At 38.3% G+C, this 15,962-nt stretch overlaps 1 long non-coding RNA gene across 1 annotated transcript; it reads right to left on the reverse strand.

The window, feature by feature from the left end:
- Positions 1-2,566: 2,566 nt before the first annotated feature.
- LOC135301261 (uncharacterized) lies at positions 2,567-14,674 on the reverse strand. The gene is made up of 4 exons (XR_010362998.1): positions 14,575-14,674; positions 5,925-6,003; positions 3,559-3,763; positions 2,567-2,761 (listed from the first exon to the last, which is right to left on the reverse strand). It is a non-coding gene; the product is annotated as an uncharacterized LOC135301261 (long non-coding RNA).
- Positions 14,675-15,962: the final 1,288 nt, after the last annotated feature.

Genomic DNA, 15,962 nt, shown 5'->3' on the forward strand with positions numbered 1-15,962 from the left:
TACAAAGGATACTTAAATGAGCATTTCTAGCAAAAATTACAAGCATCACATTTAAGACAAAAATTGCCATATGATAGCATCTAATTTTCCAAGCATGAACTGGCCAATAACATTTGCTCTGCCGTCATTTTCTTTGCACAAATAAAGTGAACTTCTAGATTTATAGTCAGTCCTGTTTTGAAATTTAATATGGATTCAACACAACAATTTACACATAAACCTCAGAAGAGAAGTTAACTAGAAGCAGATGTTGAGAAATCCACTTTAAACAACCACCTTACTGTAGTGACTCGAGTCAGCTCAGTTTATGGCAAGCAGAAAGGAGCTTTTCTTAGCTGCTATAAACTGGTGCACACACTTCAGCACGTGAAACCAACACCCCCTTAAAAGGCACAGTGATTGGCTGTAGGATTTAGAGCTTTATAATTTGTATCCCCGGTGACCAACTCTGGATGATACAAAAGCAAAAGCCTGGACAATATTATGGTTTCACATGACAAGAATCGTGTTTTTGTTTTTCTTTAATCTGAATCTGAAAGATTATACCTTTGTTGTTTACATTCCAAATCAAAGTCTCTGATACTGTTAGGGGAAAAAAAATAAACTTGAGAGATGCTGCCTGCTTCAAAGCTACACTTCAGCCTGAATTTTTATCTGCTATTACTACATGCAAACAAATTAGCTGAAAGAGACTTCAGGAGGAAAATATTTTTCCAGTTGCTTTTACTTTTTTTCTCTTGTTTCAACCAAGTACCTGGGTTTCTGAGAACAGGTTGGATCCAATGCTATTTTTAGCTAATTTTTGTCTGGATGTGCTTTACACAATCCACCAGCTATCGTCTTTAGTGGGGAAAGCAGGAAAGACCAGAAGAAAGCCTGAAACCCAGGATGGCTATGGCAGGCTGTGGAATGGTTGTACAGATCTGGAGGCCAGACAGAACTGTGGCTGCTGTTTGTCTGATGCCCTCTGTGCACTCAGCTGGGGCTGATTCCATGAGAAGGCAGTGCTGCCCTCAGCCCTGGCACTGAGGGACAATCTCCCAGTGCTCCTGGAGGCTGCATCCCACACCATGCCAGAGGTGTCTGCTGGCCTCTCACATCACCTGCAGCATTTCTGCTGCTCCCACTGACCCTTTCTGTTCCTGCCTTGCAAACCTAAACCACGGAAATCAGCTCCTAACCTGAAATAAGGTGATTAGTTTGTTCTGCAGAGTAACATGAGGCTGCAAAACCTGACATCTGAGAGTGAACTTATTCTACTTGAATCACATCCTTTATGGCTCTTCCTCAGCTTTTCCTCTGTGGCTGGCAAGGCCAGCTGCTGCTCATCCATCAAGTGGCAAAACCACAGTACTTCTAACTATCCTAAGAAACACAATTTCTCCAGGATGTTTTAGGATAGATGTGTTACAGGCATTTTCATACTACAGAGCTTCAGGAATTATGAGAACCTGAAAAGCAGTGCAGGTTTTGCTTTCTCCCCAAAAGGATGGACTCACAGTTTCCCATAATTGGGTATTTCCAAGCCAAATTGTCATGACCATGCTGCATGAATGTTTGAATTCGCAAATCCTTAACGATTTTCTGAAGAAACCAAATGAAATCCACAAAAATGCTTAAAGTGACCACTTCAAGACATGATGAGACCACCACTTCCCATAATGAACTGGTTACAGGTCAAATTAAAACACATTTTGCTTGTTTGTGACTTTTTAGGCACATGATTATTCTTAGGCACATGAGATTATTCTTTTAAGTGATTTGTCATCCCAATTATATATTACCCTTTCAAATATTGTGTCTTCTAGATAGGCCAGAAAAGGCAATTGATCCTTGTTTACATCACTGGTAAAAGAGCACAGGACCAAAAAGTAATGTCTGGAGGATTTTGCTAGAAAATGTCCTACTCTATCAATGACTTCACACTGACTGTTCTAAGATTTCTCAGTTAGCCAATGCTTTTAGTCTCTCAAACACAGACCTTGCCAGTGCCATGTACAGCAAATGGTTTTTGAAGTCAGATGTCCAGGTACTAAGTCAATTAGCTCAGAAGAATCCAGAGTTACAATAAGGACTCAGTTACTTTTTCTAGCTAGATTTAAAATGTTTCCAGAAAGTATAACAAGAGTTTTGGGTCAGGCAGACACAGAAACAAATGCACTAAAAGTTCTTGCTTATATTTCTAAACTTAAATTCTTTGCTGAATCTCCAATTAACTACTTAACAATTCCACATCAAATCAATCCTCAGCTAATAAATCCTCCTTATTCTTTTCAAATATTGGAAGAACATTATTGATTTCTGATTCTGTCAAAATTTGCCTGAATTTGTTTAAGCCAGTTTGTAGTGCTTCTTAAACATTTTCTAAATATTTGGTAGAAATACAAACACAATGTTCCAAAGCTCCTTAAATGTTTGTCCACAGCCTATTATTTTTCAAAGACAAACTTTCTATTCCACTGAGATGATGCTTTTATTATATTTTGCTTTCAGAAATAGTAGAGATTTTTTTTTTCCATGGGAAGTGTGAAGTTTGAAACATCCATGACATTATGGCTATTCATAACAGCTTCTTCTTTTCCTACATCTTATGAGTAAGTAATTCTTGAAACATTCATATGACTCTTTCCTGAGATTTAAGCAATCTGTCTGGCAGCACAGTGTTGATCTGTTACCCCACAGGAGCTGACACCTGAAGCTTCACTCTGGGGTTCTTGGGCTGTCTTTACACTTCTGCAACACCTTCCTCACAAGTGTGCCACTGTCAAGGAGAGATTAGAGTGAAAGTCACTATGGCAGGTATTGACTTAAAGGAAATTTGGGCCATAGCAAGCAACATGTACAAATAATCAAGAAAAAAATTGCATAGCGATTAAGAATAGAGATCAGGTCATGTAGCTTCCAGCTTTATTATTGGCCCTAGGACTCTCTCCTTTGTTGTTTGGAGAAGAAAGAGAAAGAGACTGGAAAAAAAAGACTTGTTGGACAATATAAGAGCATTTCTCTCTGATGTCTCTCATTCATAGCAGAGTATTATCATGTAATATCCACACACACATCATGATCGATACCAAATTTTGAGATTTTTCATAATTAATGCAGTCTGAAGAAAATTCACAAATCTATAATCCTAAAATTGAAACTCATGTGACGTTTTAGACAAGTAGAAACTGTTTACAGAATGCACTTCTCACTTCAAATTGATTTATTTTGTATTTTGCTTGAATACTACTTGACACTCCCAATTTTGAGGATTACTGGCAGTAATGACCTGAGAATGACATGGGAAAGCTACCTTTGTTCTAGCAGATTTCATTATCACATACTTACCCATACGTACAATTGTCATAGTCATTTTAATCTGTAATCTAGTTACTGCTGAATGAGTGATTAAGAAACTGTGTTTAACCCATCAGTTTTAAAGGATATATCTAACAGGAAAAACTGCTTACATATCAAACACTGACAAACAGAGAAAAAGTAGCTTGCTTAGGAGGAAAAAAACCCTCTCTTTTATATTATTTTCTCTGTTTTCCAAAATCAGCACTCATCACCTACCATCTGTTCTTGCTTTCTGTGTGGATCTTCTTGATTTGATTGACGTTCTTCCCAATGGCAGAACTTTCAGTGCATGTTAAGTTACACAAGAGAACCAATTTAAGCATCTCTTGTGTATAAATTAGCTAGAGAGTCTTAGAGATATACTCCTTATCTGATGGCATAATTGAGCCCAAAGGTCTATCATTGATCTTTCACAACTTGGCTGTCAAATATAAAAAGTTAAAAGAAAGGTAAGGGAGGGAAATCTTTTCATCAGAATTATAACTTTCTCAGCATCTCATAGAATTGTATTTCTTTTGCAGAGAAATTGAGAGAAATTTAAATGTAACAGTAAATCTTACAGTATATTTCTGACAGAAAAAATGGGACATTGAAGTAAATGCTAGCAAACTCTGTATGTGGAAAGGTTGGTGTGTTATCCAGAGTCATCAAATGTCATTAGCATTTTCTTTTTCAATGTTTTGGTCTTGCAAACTTACTTTTGTGACAAAACTGACTCTTAACTCCAAGCTGTTAGTTAAACAGTTAGGAGGACACTTCTAAGTGTGTCCTTAGGCAAAAAACTAATGAAATTCCCCAATTTTGAAACAAGATTTGAGATATAGCCATATTAACCCTTGACTGTATTGCAAGAAGATCAGTCTGGCAAAATACTTGGAAAAAAAATTGGTGATCATATTACTTTCTCCCCATCCTGTCACATAATTCAATGTATTTGAATGCTTCACTGTGTCCATTGTAAATAGTTTGCCTTCCAAATGTTTCCCTAATTTAAATTTATGCTTTTGTCAGGACTTCTGACAATACTGTGATGTTTATATTATTTCAAATGCGCTGAATCAGGGGATAATCCAGTAATAGACCTGCTATAAAACCACTACAGCCTAAGTTTCTTCTGAATGTATAGTACATATGAAAATAATAATAAAAATTTGTATGTATATACACATACACATATATGCATGTATGTATATATAATTTTTGTTGGCCACAGCGCAGAATCTCTATCCAAAGGATCAGCCAGAGAGCAAGCATATGACCCTTTTCTAGTGAGTTAAAATAATATGTGATGAGACAATGGTGCTGCTGTTGCATAAATGTGTCTCATCTTGCAAGGTAGTAATTTTCTGTGGGGTTTGAACCTATCATGGAGGTCAGAACTGAGTGACCACTCCTGTTTTCCTACAAACTGACCTGAAGTTAACCTCAAGTTACATAAAATGTACACATACACAGGAAAACATGCACATATGACAGCAGTGAAATCTTACAAATAAAAGAAATTTATCACTACAAAATATAACAGAAAATTAGATGATAGAAAAATTGAGACAAAGGTGTAAGATGCATTACTACATTGCTAACACTCTTGACATTTACCAGCAAAGTTCCAGCATTTAATTCTTCTTACCCCACACACCTATCCTCTAGGTCTGAATTTTCCCTACACTCTATGAGTAAATGGTTGGATTCCAGAAGTGGATGACTAAGGAGTTACACATAATATCCAGGGCATATCTTGAGGCATTTACCATTACAGATCACTGCAGAATTTGTATTTAATGAATTATGGTTTCATTTGCCTTATGCATGTCATATTTAAAGTAAATCTAACATCCAGTTTTATCTTCATCCATTACATCCTCTTTTATTACATCAGAAAAAGAAAAACCTAGAGATCTATATATTCTATCTATGGCTGGGACAGATGGAGAAAGCCACCTCTGAGCTCTGCTGGGTGGGTGCATTTATGGCCATTGGAATACAAGAATCCATGCAGGACATGCTATCTGTGTAGCAGATGAATTCTGCTGCATGGGATAGTGTGCAGCAGAATAAAATGGAAGGGAACTCCTGCTCTCAGCAGATTTGGGCATCCCTCTTTCCCCATTCCTCCTCAATAATTCTGCCTAAATTGCCTTTTATTGGTGAATTCATGATTTAATGTAGTTGTGCTTAATTCCCCATGTAAAAGGAATTATCTTTTTCAGTCTTTCTGCAGGACAAATCCTCATTTTGCAGGTGTTATTAACTGATGTTTGTTTTTTATTGTGGTGACTCCAAAACCCCTGCACTAATTTTGAACTAAATTAATTTTAGTAGTAGAAGACTTTTTCAGCTAGTCGTTGAATAATCTTGACACCAGAGAATGAACAATTTTTTAATGTTCAGATTGATCACCTTGACGCCTAACCACTTAAAGTGATTGTCAAAATATATAATAATATAATTCTTTCATATTTTTACCTGGTCTACCTCCCTGTCCATGGCAGGAGGATTAGAACTGGATGTTCTGTAAGGTCCCTTCCAACCCAAACCTTTCTAAGATCACTTTGTTTTTGCATGCCCCATGTTCACCATACCTTTTATAGCAGTGCAGAATGACTTCTTTCTGCAGATCTAGACTGGATTTTCATCTAGGTCCCTTCTCACTTCTATGGTCTGTAACAAGATAGGTCTGATTTCACTTTAACAAATCAAACAGATTAAGTTAAATGTTACTAAAAAAAGATATGTACAGAGACAGAATACACAGCACCAAGGCTGAGACTAGGCTTGGTCAGAGGATGGAATTTCGGAAAGTGATGCATTTCCAGAGGACAGCAAAACAACCTGAGTGCTGGCTACGTGCTGTGCTGGCAGCCAAACCTCAAAATCCCCATTGACTCACGCTGGTCTTAGAAGGTGCAAGTTTTTGTTAGCTGTGGGCTAGTGATGGGAAATAAGGCTGTCTGTCCTCTTCCAAGGTAGTAATCCCACATTTGTTGATGTCCTGACAGCCGTCTGTCTGTCCTGCCTTGTCTTTTCCTCCCCCAGCCAGAATACATGGTTATCAAAGTGTCAAAATACTAATTTCTCAAGATACTTAGCCTGGAACTGGCCCTGCACCTATTTTGGAGAGAATTTATATATTATCTGTAAATCTGTTGGCATTACTAGTTACAAGCAGGTGAGGTCCTATTTCACAGAAGAATCTTTTGACAGAATTTCCCAGCTTCCCTTCAATCTCTTTGTCAGTCATTCCTTAAACGAGCTCTTGTCTCTGCGTCTCTCTGGCTTTGTCTCCCTCTCTCCGTCTGAGTTCAACAGTTACTTCCTTTGAAGGTAGCAGAAAAATCTTTAAGCTCCACTGGCATTCATAATATCAAGCTCAGCCAGCTTTACAGTGTGGCCTTGTACAATTTTGGAAGCAACAGGATTGTTCAGAAACCTTCATTTTCCATCATTCTTTAAAGAGAGCTGATAGCTGCATCCACTGAAGCCATTCTTGGACATATTTGGATGTGAGGAAAGATGAAGACAGTCTGTAGCAGATCCAGCCAGAAATGGAATGGGATGGGAGAATGTGCTGCACCCATTTGAAGTATGTTGTATGAGTTTCCAAGAGGCCTGGGCAGAGTTCATCACAGTTCCTCCTAGAACAAACTAGCTTTTGTACAGTCTTTTGCAGCAGAAAGCCTGGACAGGCACACAAACAGGCAGTCTCAGCTTTGACCCTTTGATGTGCATGATGCTACTAGCCAATGCATCTTTTTATCATAGCTGTCTCCAGGTAAATTGTGAGAAAGAAATTGAGTATCTGGAAGGATCCTGTTACTGGGAAAACTCAGCTAAAGCTCCTCTCCCCAGTGAATCCAAATACATTTTACATCCTCTCTTAAAATCTTGGTGCCATCTTATTTCTGCTGAAGTTTCCTGTGTGACAATCTGCTGGAGTCAGAATCCAGTCCGTGTAATTTGGACACACAGTTACATCTCAACAACATCTGGACACAATATGGGACATAAAGTTAGAAGCAGAGTCAACTTGGCTCCCTCAACAGCAGGTGGGGAGAGAGGCACACAATGAAAATATTTGCTCCCCTACATCACCTGGCTTTCATTGACTCATCCATTAAATCAGGTCAGGTGAATCCAGGAATAATTGGGCTAATTTTCAAAGCAGGTAGCTACCAACAGATAGGTATATCATAAAGTATCTGCGTGGGTAACTGATCACAAAAGATATAGGTCTCAGCACAGAATTGTGATCTATCATCTGTTTTGGGACAGGGACTTTTGTTTCCCATATTCACACAAGACATTTTTATCATGGACACAAACTTCTTTTGGTTTCAGCTTAACCCTTCTGTTTGAAAAAATATCTTCTTATTATGAAATGTATTTAAGAAATAAGGAAAACTGGTGAAGTGACCTGGATGAAGAGGAAAATCTGAAACTTGTATGCTCTCCTGGGCTCAGAGAACATGATTCCTCTTGATCTAGTTGAAAACTTAGTTCTGATATTTTCTACAGGATGTTTTTCTACTTTTATATTTGTCTTGAAAAAAGGAAAATATTTCATTGTACATCATTAGCTAAGAAAAAAAAGCAAGTATTCTTGCTTCTTCCTACTATCTTTAAGTGTTATTAAAGAATTTCCACACTGTAACATAATAGAGGGAGTGTGCCACAAGACTCTGGACAAGTGGGAGTCTGCTTTTGCCACTGATCCTGACAGATGTGTTTCCTTGAGAGGTAATTTCGCCTTGCTGTGCTGCACTGCTTCCTCGTGTAACAAGGCTCAGTTTTCTGAAATTATAATGAGGTGAATGAAGCAGAAGTCCTGTGTCACAACAGATTTGTATTTATCACTCTTTGGCAAAGAATTGTGCTTATTATGCAAATTCATTGTAAAAGGAGAGACATTTCCCTTGTAGGTTTGAAAAGTAATCTACATAACTCTTTCACTAAATGCTGTGTGCCCTCTTTTCTTGAAACAGAGGGAGACCAATGTTATGTGTTTATCTGATAATAAACAACATGCTGTTCCCAGCAACTACCAAGGACCTGCTCCTACAACAGCAGCATTATTGGGAATGACCTCACTCATTTACAATCCTGATCCTATTCTGACAACAAATCCCATCTGCATGTGTTTGTTTTCTAAAGAATGGTATTAGCCCAGAGTGAGGAGTTTGGATTGAAGCAGCTCACCAATATTCACTGGCGTTATATTTACAGGACTGAAATTGTAGTACTTGATGACTCTATTGTTTGTTAGTTGGAGAGTGAGTTCATTACCATCAGGTTCTCAAATGTTTACAACTAGTTGCTACTAGAAACTATTTTGATTCTGTATTGGAAACCACAATCACACAGACAACCACTAAGTCAGTGGCCCGGAGAGACCTGGACTTTCCATTTCTCCCTTGTAATCCCTCTGTTCACTCTGTTACGGGCTGGGGGCGGGGTGGGAGGTAGGACTGTTTACTACTTTAGTGCTTATTTTTTGTCCTCACCATGTAAGGGAGGTTAAGAAGTACTAATCAGTTTCTGGAACTGCTGGATTTTTTCTCATGTTAGCAGCTACTTTACAGGTGACAAAGTCTGATTTGCTCCTGTGTGGGAGCAAGACTGTCATCCATGTACTTTTTCTGCCTCTGGACAGCCTTCACCCCTGTCACTTGCAGAGCACATAGGAATGCATGGAATCACTTGTATATGTTACTTCCTATAATTTATCTTGGAGGACTAAAGCGGCCATGAGTGTCTGTAAACCTGGTGGTCTGAAGCCATAAAGAGGATAAGCTTACTCTTAATATCCAACATTGAAGTAGGAGAAAGCAGCCCAGAATGCCTGGAGAGGTACAAAGCTTTCTGCCAAGCTGATGAATGTATCTGCTTTTGAAAAAGAGGGAATTACTGGATGGACCAGACCTCTGCTACATGTCAGTTGTGTAACAGTTTATAAATTTTCTGTTTAAAAATAAGCTATGAGATATTACTGTTGAAGTGAATAGAAGGTTGGCATTCATGTTTAAAAGTGTACAGGCAAGCATGCCCAGGGTATGGGAGGCCCTGGGTGTGCTGGAGATGGCTTATGAGGAAGAAAATGACATTTGACTAGGAAGTGTTTCTGTTGTAGGCAGAGGACTTACTAAGGCCCTTTCATTCTATTCTGAAAAGCATCTGAGACTTGGAGGGAGATGTGTGGGAGATGTGTCCGAAGTTCAGAGCCTGAATGAGAACAGCAGCAGGTCAGAGCAGAGCATCTGCCATGCAGCCGCTGTACTGTTGTATCACTCAATTTGTGCCACTTCAGCAGAAATCACCCATGGAGCCCTATAAAATGATCCACAGAGAATCCTGTCAACCTAGACATGGAATGAGGGGAAGATAGCAGCCAGCTACCTTGGCTGTGGCTGTGGGGAGAGAACTGAGATATTGGGGTAGAAAATGGTAATCCTGCATGCTGTCATCTAGTTCTTTCCTGGAGCCACTATGTCATTATGTTGTCCTTTTGTCCCCAATAAACTCTCTTGGTTTAAATAATTATTAAGCATAGGGAAATGTCAATTGCTGAATTATGGGTGTAAGACTGTTATTCAAGTTTCTAATGATGTTCACAAGAGCCCTGTTGAAATGCTTGTAGAAACCCTTAAAAACTGAACACACCACCATGGCACAAAGTTTGCACCATTTTTTCCATCAAGAATGACTCCATACCTTTTTTTTTTTTTTTATTTTTATTCAAGAGAGTGTGACACTACAAACATGAACCTCTCTCACGTTAAATGGTGTGTTTCTCCCTGAATTTCTGGACAAGTTTTGGGATGACAAAAAAAAAAAAAAAAAAAAGGAGGTTACCTAGAAGGTAGAAATAGTGCAAGCTGTTAGCAATGTTTTGGACTGAAAACTGTTTTGCCAATTAAATATGCCATTTGATATTTCTAGTTAATATCATCACCCCAATAACCAAAGGAATTGCTATGCAACCACTTTATGGACTGTGCAAGAACCATGTGCACCCTCTCCTTGCTCATGCCAGGAAAGTCTGCTGTGTTGGCTCTGTCTCATCTGAACAGCACTGTTCTTGTTCTGCAAGGAACTTGTTCTGCAAAATAAGTATTCTACAGACTTTTGGGGGAGGAAGCTTCTTCTTACCTTAATTTTTCCGTTTCCCCCATACTGGGAGAGGTAAAATATATTTCCCTTCACTAATAAAGATTGCATTAAGGAGCACATGGATGTAGCCAAAAAAAAAAAAAGTTGGTTTTCAGACAATATTTTGGGAAAAAAGCCAAACCTTTTTCTAGAACTTTTGCAACATAAACCAACTAGTAGGAAAATTATTGTCATCATTACCTATAAATTTTTGTATTGTAGGCAATGCTAACATGAATGGGTGCATATTCACAGTTCTCCATCCACACTGTGACCAGTATCAGTAATTTAATTTCCAAACTGAACTGTGTGTTTCAGTATTTGAGCTTGCTGTTGTTCCAGCTGGTGTCGAAACACAAGTCTTTAAGCTAGAGTTTAGCAAGGATAAAAATGTCCATTTGAAGCCCAAAACAGATGTTAGATATAGATCACACAAATCCCTTTATGAAACTTGAACAGGTCAGAGGAATTACATTTTGATACTGTAAGTGAAATAAATATAATTTCTCACATTCTATATTTGATCTTCAAAATATGTGTATCAATAGGAAGAACCTAGTGGGTATACTGCTGAAAAATGTGGAGCTGGTTTACTCTCTCTCATGGAAAAGTATGCTGGAGGAAAGAGACTTGTGCATCCAGACAGATTCCTGATATTTTCACACAGAGTGGAATTGCCATGTTTTCATGGGAAATGAGTTTGCACATTTCCCACCCTGGAACAAAACTTGTGATAGAACCACCTGGAGTGAACTGAGTCCTGATGCTCCTCATGGTGTTTCTTAGAACACTGGTTTAGCTGTAATCTGATTAACAGGGACACCAGAATTAGATAAAAATAATGGAAGTTGAACTCAGTCTGTCTTTGTGAATGTTTGTTTCGTTTTTGTTTTTTTTTTCTTGTTTCTGGTTTTTTTACTACCTATTTGTTATTTTTTAGGCAGATAACTGCTGGTCTTCTGTTTCTGTCTGACAGTTTGTTGCTTTGTCCTATTTATTTGGATTTGACATATTTTTCCTGTTCCTTTTTCAACTTTTATCTGTCTAATCTCCTTCAAGTCTCAGCTGAATTCTCCTTTCCCATTGAGACACAGTATAAGCAAAGCATCTTGAACTTTACAAGGCTCCATTGCCTAAATATTTGTTTACTTCTGAATCCTCCCTCTCCTTCCATGTGTGCCATTGGTTAACTCTGAGGATTGCTCATGCCAATGCCACGCTGACTCATTCCAGCAGAGAACACAAGAAGTGAAGGTCTGCTCAGGTTACGTAAGGTCAGCGCTGCCATTCCTGCTCCTGAAGTCCACTGCCTATGCTGCTGCACCTTCTCAGGCAGATGTGCCATTCAAAACTTGCCCCAGATTGGACGTGGGCTCAGTTGGGATGGTGTAGGCAGTTGGTAATTGTAAGAAAAAACATAATGGAATCACAGAATCACACAGAATCACACAGAATCACACAGAATCACAGAACCATCTAAGTTGGAAAAATTCTCCAAGGTCATTGAGTCCAAACTTTGATTTGAACTCCAAACAAAGTTTGGAGTCCAAATCACCACCCAGACAACTTGACCAGAGCACTAAGTGCCACATCCAGTTGTTACTTGGACATGCCCAGGGATGGTGACTCCACCACCTCCCCAGGCAGCCTGTTCCAATGCGTGACAACACTTTCAGTGAAGAAATTCTTCCTTATATGCAACATTAAACTACCCTGATGCAGCTTGAGGCCATTTCCCCTCACCCTATTACTTGTTTCTTGGGAGAAGAGACCAACCACCACCTGGCTACACATCCTTTCAGATACTCGTAAAGAGTGATAAAGTCTCACCTTAGCCTCCTTTTTTCCAGACTAACCAATCACAACTTCCTCAGCCTCTCCTCATCAGGCTTGTTCTCCAGACCCTTCACCAGCTCTGTTGCCCTTCTCTGGACTTGCTCCAGCACCTCAATTTCCTTCCTGAATTGAGGGGCCTGGAACTGAGTACGGCACTTGAAGTGAAGCCTCACCGATACGGAGTACAGGGAGCCAATAATTTCCTTGGTTCTGCTAGCCACACTATTTTGAAAAAAGCCAGGATGACATTGGCCTTGTTGGCCACCTGGGTAGATGCTGACTCATGTTCAGCTACTGTCAACCAGCACCCCCAGGTTCTTTTCCAGTGGGAAGACTTCCAGCCACTCTTCCCCCCCAGTCTGTAGCTCTGCATTGGGTTATTGTGATTGAAATGCAGAACCTCACACTTGGTCCTGTTGAACCTCATACCATTGGCTTTGGCTTACCAATCCACCCTGTTCAAATCCCTCTGCAGAGTCTCCAGCAGATCAATGCCCAATTTAGTGTCATCTGTGAACTTACCAAGAGTGTGCTCAGGGTAAGGAGGTCAGCACACCCACAGGACACATCCCCATGTTACATCTGGAGGCTGTGAACCCCTTCCACCCATTAGAGGGGAAAGAGTTGCATGTGCTTTCCTAAGGTGCTGTACAACACAGAAAAAAGTATACATGTCCGTCCTTCCAGTTTTTTAAACTTTCTTTCAGTTAAACCCTTTGAGGGAAATAATTTTGCTCTTATCATTCTTGGATTGTAGCTCTTGTAGAGCAGGACCTTCTTCTTGTGCTTGTGTAGGGCATGATGTGGTGGGATCCTGTAGTCCTGGCTGGAATACCATAGATTCTATAACAGTGCTCCTCCTCCTAACATCATCAAAAGATTGACAGTTTTGGGGGCAATGTTGAAAGATGTTGAAACTGGTGCTTCAAGGCATCTGGGAGACATTGATGTGGGAACACAAGAATGTGTGCTCACTCGATAAGGTTTTCTAAGAAGGTTTTTCTGCCTCTTGATTCAGTGGCTGGAAAAATGCCCACTCCGGAAAGTAAGGATAAAACTGAAGCTTTTCCAAATGTTTTCCTGGTAGCTGGCACACAGTTTATAAAGAGTTTTAAACTTAATTAAATTAACCAGTTAACCCTCTTCCTTAATTATGTGCTTTGGAGAATTTAGAAGAAAAATTACCCAAAGCAGAATGTTAAAATGAACATCAGACAAATACCTCCCCAAACAGGAAACCATGTGAGCACCCTGGTGTACACCTACTCACTCTCATTTCAGAACAACACAGAGACTATGTGCTGTCTGCCATGAAAACACCGAGGACATTTTGTTCAGCTGCCTGGGATTTGAGCACAATGATACTTTCTAAAGCACAAGTATTCACCTGGGACATCTTTGCACATAAGAGCAGGCATTCATCTAGGCCACTGTAGTTACAGTTGCAAAACAGTTTCCACTGTTACCTTCTGCTTTCCCGAGCTCATAGCTTTCCAAAGCAAGAGAAATTTGGACTGATTTTTGCTATGATGAATGCTTTCTGGATGAATGCTTAGGAAAGACAACAAAAGTAGACAACTTTGTTTCACAAAACAAAGAAGGAAAAAAAAAATTCCATGATGGAACAAGGCAAATATAGTTCTCACTTCTCTAGTCAATACATCATTAAAACTATGCAGTAAAAATCATAAGATGACAGAAAACAATAATTCAAATAATCACATTGGACATGCAACATTTTCTATTCTGGTTATGAGTATCATTTTGCTATTGATGTAGAAACCTTTTTATTTTCTCTTTGTGTCTCCAGAATGCTGCATTTTATTATACTTAAATTATGCATTTATTATATTTATTGTATTCAGAAGTAATTTCTTTAGTACTAAAGACTAATATTAGAAGAAGTTATCTGAATGAATGTATCACTAGCACCCTAGTCCTGATTAGATCAGTGTCTTTTATTGCTTATTATTCTTGTACTACTTTGCTGTCCTCTGTAATTGCAAGGGGTTGACCTTGAATGGTGGTCAGACACCCACTCATCCGCTCTCTTATTTCCATCTGCAACAGGACAAGAGCAGAGAATAGGATGAAAAGCATGTGGGTCAAGGCAAGGACAAGAAGACCAGTTGGCAGTTATCATCATGGACAAAATAAAATCAACCTGGGGAAAATGAATTTAATTTGGTCCAAGTTAAAATAGGTTTGGGTAGTCAGAAACAAAAGCAAAGTGAAATAATTTCCTCCCACCTCCCTATGTTTTCTCAAGCTTTGCTTCATCATTGTTGACTTCTCTTAGAGGAGAAGATAAATCACTTCTTGTCTCCTCTCTTCTTGTGTCTTGTCAGCTGCAGACAACAAAAGAGAGAGAAGGATCTTAATTCATGACTATCTATTCAGCACAATGCTCTCTAGCCTCACTAGGTTTGCCTTCAGCCATGTTTATCATAGCAGAATATCCTTTGCAGTCCTTTCTGCTGGATAATATGCTCTTCCTCATGTTTATTTCAAAATGAGAAACAGAGAACAATTTAATCTTTCCACTACAGGTGACAGAAAATCAGTTTTAGCTACAAAGAAGGCTGATACTGAACCTAAGCATTTTGGATATGATATGTGAATAACATTTCATATTCTAATGATTAAGATAGTCACTAAGAACTTTCTTACTAGTATTTTCTAATTCTGCATTATTTTCAAATAAATTAATTTTGATTTTTCTTTAAAATTATTCATTAAAATGTTGCATATGATTATCCTGAATTATTCTGTTATTTATTTGAATTTTTCTCATTCATTGATATTTCTTAATTAGAAGTGTTATTTTATTCCCTTAATAGGTGTTTCAAGATGTAAAATTTATTTCCCATTTCAGCCAAAATTTTTCTTATTAACTATAGAATTTATTCTAATTTTGGTGTCTCAGCATCTGTTTTTTTTTTTCTGAATATGCAGAAAAAAGCTTTGCAGTATACAAAAATTTTAGAAAGAAATATAAAGTTAGATGATTAAATAAATGGAAGTGTAATTGAGAATTTTCTCAGCTGTAGTTAAATACTGTGGCAATAAGCATTGTGTAAAAAATCCAGTCATTATTCCCTTGAATAAACAGAAACACCTGTTCTTATAAATAAAGAAAATCAATCTATTTTTAGTAGCTTTATTTATTTATCCTTTATTACAGGATGGTGTCACTTCCTAGAATTTCAGTCTCACAATCATATTCTATACTTTTTTTAAAAGTTTCCATTTATTTTCAAGTTTCATATAAACTCTGTCCAGGAATGCTTTTTTGATGCTTCAGGTGTTCTTTCCAAAAGTATAACAAAGACACAGAAGAGGAATAATTAAAGAAAAAAATGCAAACAAAACAAACAAATTTTTAAAAAATCCCACAACCCCCAAACCTCAACAGTTATTTGGGAGAATATTTATTTCTGTGTTGTATCCCCTCTGAGTACTGTGCCAAAATTCACCTCAAAGTTGAGGTGACATCCAAGTGAAAGTTGTAATAAGTAACATATTTTATGGGCCTTAGATTTGTATATTGTTAATGAATAGATTATTAAAAACGTCTCTTTAAAAAGAGGTATTTCTGGTGCCTTTTTCTGTAGCCACTAAAAAAGCTGCATAATTTC

This window comes from Passer domesticus, chromosome 5, assembly GCF_036417665.1.
Source record: "Passer domesticus isolate bPasDom1 chromosome 5, bPasDom1.hap1, whole genome shotgun sequence".
Lineage (NCBI taxonomy): Eukaryota > Metazoa > Chordata > Aves > Passeriformes > Passeridae > Passer > Passer domesticus.